Raw genomic sequence first — 10,000 nt, forward strand, 5'->3', positions numbered from 1 at the left:
GTATTAGTAATCTAATGTGGAGAGGAAAAGAGTTCCAAAGTTTCCTACCAGTGAAAAAAAAGAGTAAAGACCGTAAGTAGTTGCCTTAACAAGTTGAATGGAGAGTAAACGGGACATTAATGCGGTTGATATCACATATATTCAGTTATTTCGAAACATATTGGTAATGAAATTGGGAGTCAAACCTTTGAAGGGCCTTTTAAATAAGATTACGATTTCTATGTGTGGATAGCGGCACATGGCGCGAGTGGTTCAAAGGTCAGATAACTTTCTCCAGTGGGTAAGTATTGTGGCCAAGAACTGCCAATGACGATTTGACAACCACCATGTATTTTTTCGAACAAATAATGTTTCCAAAAGAAACTTAAGTCACTAACGAACAGTTTCAATCGGTATTAAGATTGCAGGATTTTCTCACGTATTCGTATAGCACATGTACAAAGGCGCCTACGAAACCTTGAACACCCGAAAAGTTACATGGTTGAAATGTTGTGTTTGAAGTGAAGCAGTTTGAAATCATCTTAGGCTTTAAAGTATATTTCACTGAGGAATTTATTTTTGCTCAAAAGACATTAATGTTTTAGTTCTCTGAACATTTATAAACAACTTAACGAAAGGGCAATTCTTTTTTTAACAAAAAAAAAAAAAAAAAAACAGGCATACTGATGAAAATCAGTAAATTTCGAGCACCTTTTTCAAAAGTCGAGCATTATTTAAGCACTTCTTTGCCATTTTTGAAGCACCATTTTCCAGTTTGCCAGCCCAATCGGGATAGACCTATCGTCAAATCATTTTTTGGCAAACTTCGCAAGGCCAAAAAACTGGGAAATACAAGTCACCTTATAGCCTAATTTTTATGGATGGAAAGCTTAACTATCATAGATTTGTGCTATAAAAAAAACACTTTAAATAAGACCTATTAGAAGAGAAATAACGATTTTTCCAAAAGTGTTGAAAATCGCGATTTTTGGCCAAATGGCAAAAACAAACAAACAATGAAATGTGATGTACCACAGGGTAGTTCCCTTGGTCCTCTTTTATTCTTACTTTATATAAACAACATTTCTACTGCTCTGATAAACTGAACTTTAGGATTTTTGCTGATGACACTAATGTCTTTGCTTCATCACCTTCTATTCGAGATCTTGAAAAACTAAATAACGGAGAGCTGGCTAAAATTAAAGAAGGGTGCGATCTAAACAAGCTAAATATTAAGAAAATTAATTACATGATTGTTTAAATCCCTTAAAAAGAAATCAGGAAACATAAATGTTAAATTACCAAATAAAGATGAAAACAGTGAAATATGGACATTTATTATATGGAGGAGAGTGTTTTACTGGGAACTAAACCACTCGTAGATTCCATACGCCACTTCTTCCGGGACCCGAGTGGAGTATTTTTCGTATGTCACTTTTGTGAGTGTCATATCGTTCAATGACGTCACGATTCCCGCCTTTTGCTTTTGTTGAATTGCTTTCTCACTTCGCGTTTGTTGTTTAGAATAAAAGCATGGCGAGGAGGTTTGCGTCCATCAGCGAAGAAGAAGGTAAAGAGTTTACAGAAAAACTTGAAAACGAGAACACGAAGAAGAATATTTTCTGTTTGCTATAAAGCCCAGCCGTACTTTGAAACACAATAAAATCGGAAATATTCAATATTTCGTCTCCATATAATAAAAAGAACATTACACGTTAGCTCTAAGATATGAATGTTATGTTCTTGCCACTCGAACATAAAATTCATATCTTCTCGCCACCGTGTAATGTCCTCTATGTAAAAACTAGCGATAAAAAGCTAAACTTCCGACGTTTCGGCGACCTCATGACGCCATTATCAAGGAGTTGGAAATGAACATGCGAGTTCATAACGGTCAACACTAATTTCCATCCCTCAAACTGACATTGGACATTTCGTAACAATTACACGACGCATTATGCCATGTTAATATTGACAGGCTTACCGCTCTAAAAAGAATGAAAACAAGCAGAATGACAGCTTTAGTTCAACAAGAAATAGCGTTTCTAAGCTATGCCGCACTGATCTACAGTATTTAGGTCTAAAAACCCCGTTGAAGACGGTTAACTTTCAATTGTTTTGCTAGGTACTATTATGTCAATACTCTAAAAAATTCGACTTTCCGGGAACTTGTCTCGTTGGTCTAGTGGATATCGGAAACTGCAAGGTGAAGCCATGGATCCGGGTTCAACTCTTTGCCTCACCTATTGCGAATCTTCTCAGCTTGTTTAAAATCTTTGTTTCGTTGAAGTAGATTTGAAGTCTAAAGTAGACTGTACGTCGTATCACAGGTAACCCAGGCTCACTGTGTAGAGAACATATAAGCCGAAGTTTAGGTCTGAAAATTTGCTGGAAAATGGAAATAAAAATCGATAAAACTTACCATGTGATGAGCTGTTGTTGTCCCTAATACGTACACGAAGTTTCGGGGAAAATGGTCCCCGTTCACCTTCCTTCATAGTATAGTGACAAGGTAGGAGACGGGAGCCAGCTTAGGGACTCCAATCGACCCAAAACAAGCACGATTTTTTTCGCGAAAATCGAATCCAGTCGCTAAATAAACACGCCAGGCTCGTGGAACATGAATTTCTCTAAACCATGAATCCACTGAAGCATTTCCAGGTAGCAACGCGAAGCCACCAGACTCCGTAAAACTTGTAAGTTAACCTGCTAAAATGGCGGCCAGAAAGCGTTGTACTCGCGAAGTGTCCAATTCAAAATGGCACTGAACTCTAGACGCCTGGTGACGAGTTTAATAAGTTCTGGAGGGAGGGGAGTCCCACATTGCTAAAAACAAAACTCACTCAGCAATCTGGGACTCCCCTCCCTCGAAGGGGACTTATTATACTCGTCACCAGGCGTTTTGAATTGGACACTTCGCGAGTACAACGCTTTCTGGCCGCCATTTTAGCAGGTTAACTTACAAGTTTTACGGAGTCTGGTGGCTTCGCACTGCTACCTGGAGATGCTTCAGTGGATTCATGGTTTAGAGAAATTCATGTTCCACGAGCCTGGCGTGTTTATTTAGCGACTGGATTCGATTTTTGCGGAATGCTTGTTTTGGGTCGATCGGAGTCCATAAGCTGGCTTCTGTCTCCTACCTTGTCACTATACTCTGAAGGAAGGTGAACGGGGACCATTTTTCCCGAAACTTCGTGTACGTATTAAAGACAACAACAGCTCACCACATGGTAAGTTTTATCGATTTTTATTTCCATTTTCTAGCAAACTTTCAGACCTAAACTTCGCCTCATATGTTCTCTATTTACCTACACACAGTGAGCCTGGGTTACCTGTGGTCGTATAAGTTGAATAAAAAGGGAAATGTCAGTTTGAGGGATGGAAAGAAGTGATGACCGTTCATAACAGGTACAAAATACTCCAAATTTGCATAAGTAGAGGAGGGCTAGACAAAGACTTTACCTCGGATTGAATCTGTTTGCACGTTCAGCCGTGGTCAACGTGACTATGGTAGTGGAGAAGTAGACCAGTACTGATAGGCTTCACCTTACTCTCGATTTGGGGTGCTCAGTTTAGGAGGTGGGTGCCCATCCTGCTGTCAGTTTTAACATGGAGAAAGGATGGAATGCTTCCCTTTTAATACCTTTGTCAACTCAAGAGTTACTGACCAACGTTTGCAATGGTGCGAAATGGTATGAAATGACGTGACTCGGGTAGTAATACCATTTTAAACATTTAAAAAAATTCCACAAGCATATGCATGGGCAAAGTCCCACCTCCCCAGGGTTTTAGGCAACTTTTACACCACACACCTTTTACCTTCTAGAAGTTTTAAGAAATCGCCCATTTCATTGAATTACTTTGCATTGGTCCAGTCCCTCTGTGACAAAATATCACAAAATCAACATGTACAACTTTAAAGTAAAGAACTTTCCATTTGTTTCGTACTAGGCCCTAGCAAGAGTCCTTCACCCAAGAGTTAGATTTACCCAAATTGTCCTAGTCCTCATCAGCGTCAGAAAAGTGTCTGTTTTTGAACCAATTTTTGCGGGAAAATAAACAATAAACAAATCGGCTAACTCAATGTTGTGCCCGATTCAAACCCTTTGGGAATAAAGCGTTTTGTTCCAGGAATTTCCATATCATTTAAATGTGAATGCTACATTAAAATTTTTGTAATTTCCAAACATTTCTACTTTCCTAGGTTGTTTTTTAGCTTATAGACATTTGCCTCCCGAAACAATTAATTTGCTTATTTAGCTTTGGCCAACCTTACAGAAACACAGAAAATACACATTCCCCGAGACTGTCACTTAATGATATTGTAAATGGAAAGTTGGTATAGCAAGCTAAAGAGTATACATGTCACCTGAGAAACATACCGCAAAAGCTTGGAGTTATTTTCAAGGGCCAAAATAACACGACGGCTAGATCCTCAGTTATGGAAACAAACCGTTTTGCCAAGTCCCTGATTTCTATCAAGTGATTAACTAATCCTGGAACAGATGCTTACAAAACAAGGCACAAATGTAAGGACTTGGACAGTATCTTAATACTACTGAAATCTCATGGTACTTTAACTATAATTGGCATGATATCTTGTGTCTGACTGCTACTGAGGTATCAATGATTGAATTGTTTTCAATAACTCATATAATCGAAGAAAGGAAAATAACATATCGACGTATCACAGTCCAAGTAAGTTTTTCACGTTTTGGACATCGTTTCTGAAAAAACAAAACAAGGAAGAAAGAAACAAGTAGTGGGTTAAATGGCAATAACGAATTTCGTTCTGATTGACAAGTAAATAATATAACAATTATCTTAATTCATTCATTTAACTGTTTGTGCTAGAGTTAATAGCAGTAATTCCTATTCACTGTTACTTTGACATGTAGATTTGAAGACCTCAATAACTCACTTCACTTGACATAAGCATTCGACAATCACCGATCAGTTTCACAGTCAGTCCATCATAACACGGGCTCAAACAGCTAACTATCTGCAGGAAGCTGAAATAGCTGACTTGGTGAATGCAGATATTATTTCATTCAGGTATTAGCCAAAGCAGTTCGAGTAAAAATAACCACTCTGGCAACCGTTTTTAAAGAGCGTAACTGCTCCTTTTGACAACTTCCTGATTAAAAACATGTACAAAGTACAGCGATTCAGTCATTTAAGTTATATTTAAATAGCACTTACCATTCTTTTCGTGTTCCAGCTCCCCAAATTCAAAGGTGACATCATCGCCAATTAGCACAAATGGCGCCCAGTATTTTATGGCCGAATAATTCTTTGTCTCCTGAAGAGATTTCATAGCATGATGAAGAGCTGTACTTGCACTTTTTCTATCTGCCAAGTGTTGGTAGAAACTCTTCATGAACATGAAGGTCGCCTCGTCGTCGATTGCCCAGAGTGACACCAGAACAGACCGGGCACCAGCACACAGGAAAGCCCTGGCTATTCCCACAATACCCTCAGATTTTACCTCTCCCTGGCCACTATGACAGCAACTAAGCACAACCAGTCTTGCCTGAAGGCGAACTGCTTGAACATCGCTCAACGATAACATGTAATCTTCCTCTTCAGGGATCTGGGATGTGCGTTCGGGATTTGGGGCCAAAGCAATTTCTCCAGATCCGTCATCCCCATGTGCAGCAATGTGGATTAAGGCAACTGACTTCATTCTTTTCAGCACCTCAGCTTTGGTTGCATTTTTTCCTGTAAGTGGCACTGTCTGCAGAAGTTCTCCAATTGCATACACCTATTTTTTCGCACACTGCAGCTGTCCATACATGGGTTAAACAGTGGCATAAGTGACTTCACTCAAGCACGGATCGCCTACAAGCAGCGCTTCATTCTTACTTTGGAAGTCGTCAGGTGCCATAATAATCAATTTTAAAGCAGTCAGCGAGGGAATTGCACGGATCCTGACAGAGTCACTCATTGCAGAAAAAGGAGCCAGGCAAAAGTGTCCATCAGGAACAAACACTAAGTCATCACCCTGGATCAAGTCTGCTATAGGACTGACTAAGACATCATACAAAGGCTGCAAAGAGTGCACAGAGAAGCTCAAGGACTGAACGGTTTCTTCAACAGCACTGCTCGAGAAGTCACTGCGTTGTCTGTCAAGCGAACGATTCTCACATCGTACAACGGTCCCCGCATCGATCTGTTTAAAAGTACTTTTCATCAGAGACTTGGCACTTCCATTTTCGATTTTCTTTTGTCTAAAATTTATCCCGATATCATCTCTTAGCAACCAGAAGCTGATCGTGTTCCCTTCAAGTGCTGTGAAAACAGTTTGTGAAGGTAGATCTTTCATAACCAAAGAGATAGTTACCTTCATCGTAGGTTTCTCATCAACGCTGTATTGCATCTTTAAAATGTCTGCCAAAGCCTGTGCTCGTCCTTGCTCAGCAGCATACAAAGCTTCATCAACCTCTCCATTCTTCAAGAGTGCTGTCCACAGAGCGGTGTACGCAAACCCCTTTGTGTCACGAAAGCTTATTTTCCATGCATCCTCTGACCAAAGAAGACGCCTAACTTCATCAAAATAATAAATGCTTAGACGATAATAATTAAGAGCTTTGCTCAAGGAGCCAAAAATTTCATGAACAAGACCAATATGATAACATGCGATTGCCAGCCCTATTGGGTCCTCTGTTTCCTTGCAAATACTAAGATGTTGATGGTGGTACTCTATGGCTTGCTTGAAATTACCAAGACTTTGATAAGCGTTGCCGAGATTGCCATAGGCTCTTCCTTCTCCGGCCCTGTCCCCTACCTCTTTCGCAATACTAAGATCTTGATGGTGGTACTCTATGGCTTGCTTGAAATTACCAAGACTTTGATAAGCGTTGCCGAGATTGCCATAGGCTCTTCCTTCTTCGGCCCTGTCCCCCACCTCTTTTGCAATACTAAGTTGTTGATGGTAGTACTCTATGGCTTGCTTGAAATTACCAAGACTTTCATAAGCATTGCCTAGATTGCAATAATCTCTTCCTTCCCCAGCCCTGTCCCCTACCTCTTTCGCAATACTAAGATAATGATGGCGGTACTCTATGGCTTGCTTGAAATTACCAAGCCTTTGTTAAGCATTGCCGAGATTGCAATAGGCTGCTCCTTCTCCGGCCCTGTCCCCTACCTCTTTTGCAATACTAAGATGTTGATGGTGGTACTCTACGGCTTGCTTGAAATTACCAAGACTTTTATAAGCGTTGCCGAGATTGCCATAGCCTTTTCCTTCTCCGGCCCTGTCCCCTACCTCTTTCGCAATACTAAGATGTTGATGGTGGTACTCTATGGCTTGCTTGAAATTACCAAGACTTTGATAAGCGTTGCCGAGATTGCAATAGGCTGCTCCTTCTCCGGCCCTGTCCCCTACCTCTTTCGCAATACTAAGATGTTGATGGTGGTACTCTATGGCTTGCTTGAAATTACCAAGACTTTGATAAGCGTTGCCAAGATTGCCATAGGCTGCTCCTTCTCCGGCCCTGTCCCCTACCTCTTTCGCAATACTAAGATGTTGATGGTGGTACTCTATGGCTTGCTTGAAATTACCAAGACTTTGATAGACGTTGCCGAGATTGCCATAAGCTTTTCCTTCTCCGGCTCTGTCCTCTACCTCGTTTGCAATACAAATATGTTGATGGTGGGTTTCTATGGCTTGCTAGAAATTACCAAGACTTCGATAACCGTTGCCGAGATTTCAATAAGCTCTTCCCTCTCCAGCCCTGTCCCCTACCTCTTTTGCAATACTAAGACTATGATGGTGATACTCTAAGGCTTGCCTGAAATTACCAAGACTTTGATAAGCAATGCCGAGATTGCAATAATCTTTTCCTTCTCCAGCCCTGTCCCCTACCTCTTTTGCAATACTAAGACTATGATGGTGGTACTCTATGGCTTGCTTGAAATTACCAAGACTTTGATAAGCAATGCCGAGATTGCCATAGCCTATTCCTTCTCCGGCCCTGTCCCCTACCTCTTTCGCAATACTAAGATGTTAATGGTGGTACTCTATGGCTTGCTTGAAATTACCAAGTCCTTTATAAGCGTTACCAAGATTGCCAAAGGCTGCTCCTTCTCCGGCCCTGTCCCCTACCTCTTTGGCAATACTAAGATCTTGATGGTAGTACTCTATGGCTTGCTTGAAATTACCAAGGCTTTGATAAGCGTTGCCGAGATTGCTATAGGCTGCTCCTTCTCCGGCCCTGTCCCCTACCTCTTTCGCAATACTAAGATGCTGATGGTGGTACTCTAAGGCTTGCTTGAAATTACCAAGACTTCGATAACCCTTGCCGAGATTGCCATAAGCTTTTCCTTCTCCGGCTCTGTCCTCTACCTCTTTTGCAATACTAAGACTATGATGGTGGTACTCTATGGCTTGCTTGAAATTACCAAGACTGCCATAAGCGCAGCCGAGATTGCCATAAGCTCTTCCTTCTCCGGCCCTGTCCTCTACCTCTTTTGCAATACTAAGACATTGATGGTGGTACTCTATGGCTTGCTTGAAATTACCAAGACTGTCATAAGCGTTGCCGAGATTGCAATATACTGTTCCTTCTCCAGCCCTGTTCCCTACCTCTTTTGCAATACTAAGATGTTGATGGTGGTACTCTATGGCTTGCTTGAAATTACCAAGACTGCGATAAGCGTTTCCAAGATTGCAATAAGCTTTTCCTTCTCTGGCCCTGTCCCCTACCTCTTTTGCAATAGTAAGATGTTGATGGTGGTACTCTATGGCTTGCTTGAAATTACCAAGATTTCGATAAGTGATGCCCAGATTGCCATAGGCTGTTCCTTCTCTGGCCCTGTCCCCTACCTCTTTTGCAACACTAAGATCTTGAGTGTGGTACTCTACGGCTTGCTTAAAATCGCCAAGAACTACATAAGCGTCACCGAGATTGCCATAGGTTGTTCCTTCTCCTGCCCTGTCCCCTACCTCTTTCGAAATACTAAGATATTGATGGTTGTACTCTCTGGCTTGCTTGAAATTACCAAGACTTTTATAAGCAATGCCGAGATTGCAATAAGCTCTTCCTTCCCCGGCCCTGTCCCCTACCTCTTTTGCAATACTAAGTTGTTGATGGTAGTACTCTATGGCTTGCTTCAAATTACCAAGACTTTGATAAGCGTTGCCGAGACAGCCATAGGCTGCTCCTTCTCCGGCCCTGTGTCCTACCTCTTTCGCAATACTAAAATAATGATGGTGGTACTCTATGGCTTGCTTGAAATTACCAAGACTTTGATAAGCGTTGCCGAGATTGCCATAGGCTCTTCCTTCTTCGGCCCTGTCCCCTACCTCTTTTGCAATACTAAGATCTTGATGGTGGTACTCTATGGCTTGCTTGAAATTACCAAGACTTTGATAAGCATTGCCGAGATTGCCATAGGCTCTTCCTTCTCCAGGGCTGTCCCCCACCTCTTTCGCAATACTAAGACGTTGATGGTGGTACTCTATGGCTTGCTTGAAATTACCAAGACTGTCATAAGCAATGCCGAGATTGCCATAAGTTCTTCCTTCTTCGGCTCTGTCCTCTACCTCTTTTGCAATACTAAGATGTTGATGGTGGTACTTTATGGCTTGCTTGAAATTACCAAGACTTTGATGAGAATTGCCGAGATTGCCATAGGCTGCTCCTTCTCTGGCCCTGTCCCCTATTTCCTTTGCATTACTAAGATGTTGATGGTGGTATTCTATGGCTTGCTTGAATTTACCAAGACTGTCATAAGCAATGCCGAGATTGCAATAAGCTCTTCCTTTTCCGGCCCTGTCCTCTACCTCTTTTGCAATACTAAGACGTTGATGGTGGTACCCTATAGCTTGCTTGAAATTACCAAGACTTTGATAAGCGTTGCCGAGATTGCCATAGGCTGCTCCTTCTCTGGCTCTTTCCCCTACCTCTTTCGCAATACTTAGATGTTGATGGTGGTACTCTATGGCTACCTTGAAATTACCAAGACTGTCATAAGCGTTGCCGAGATTGCCATAGGCTGCTCCTTCTCCGGCCCTGTC

General features: G+C 41.5%; 1 pseudogene; it reads right to left on the reverse strand.

Annotated features, from left to right (window-relative positions):
* Positions 1-3,776: 3,776 nt before the first annotated feature.
* Positions 3,777-10,000, reverse strand: part of LOC138057336 (tetratricopeptide repeat protein 28-like) — a 15,833-nt pseudogene continuing 9,609 nt past the window's right edge.

Source organism: Montipora capricornis, chromosome 7 (assembly GCF_036669925.1).
Source record: "Montipora capricornis isolate CH-2021 chromosome 7, ASM3666992v2, whole genome shotgun sequence".
Taxonomy (NCBI): domain Eukaryota; kingdom Metazoa; phylum Cnidaria; class Anthozoa; order Scleractinia; family Acroporidae; genus Montipora; species Montipora capricornis.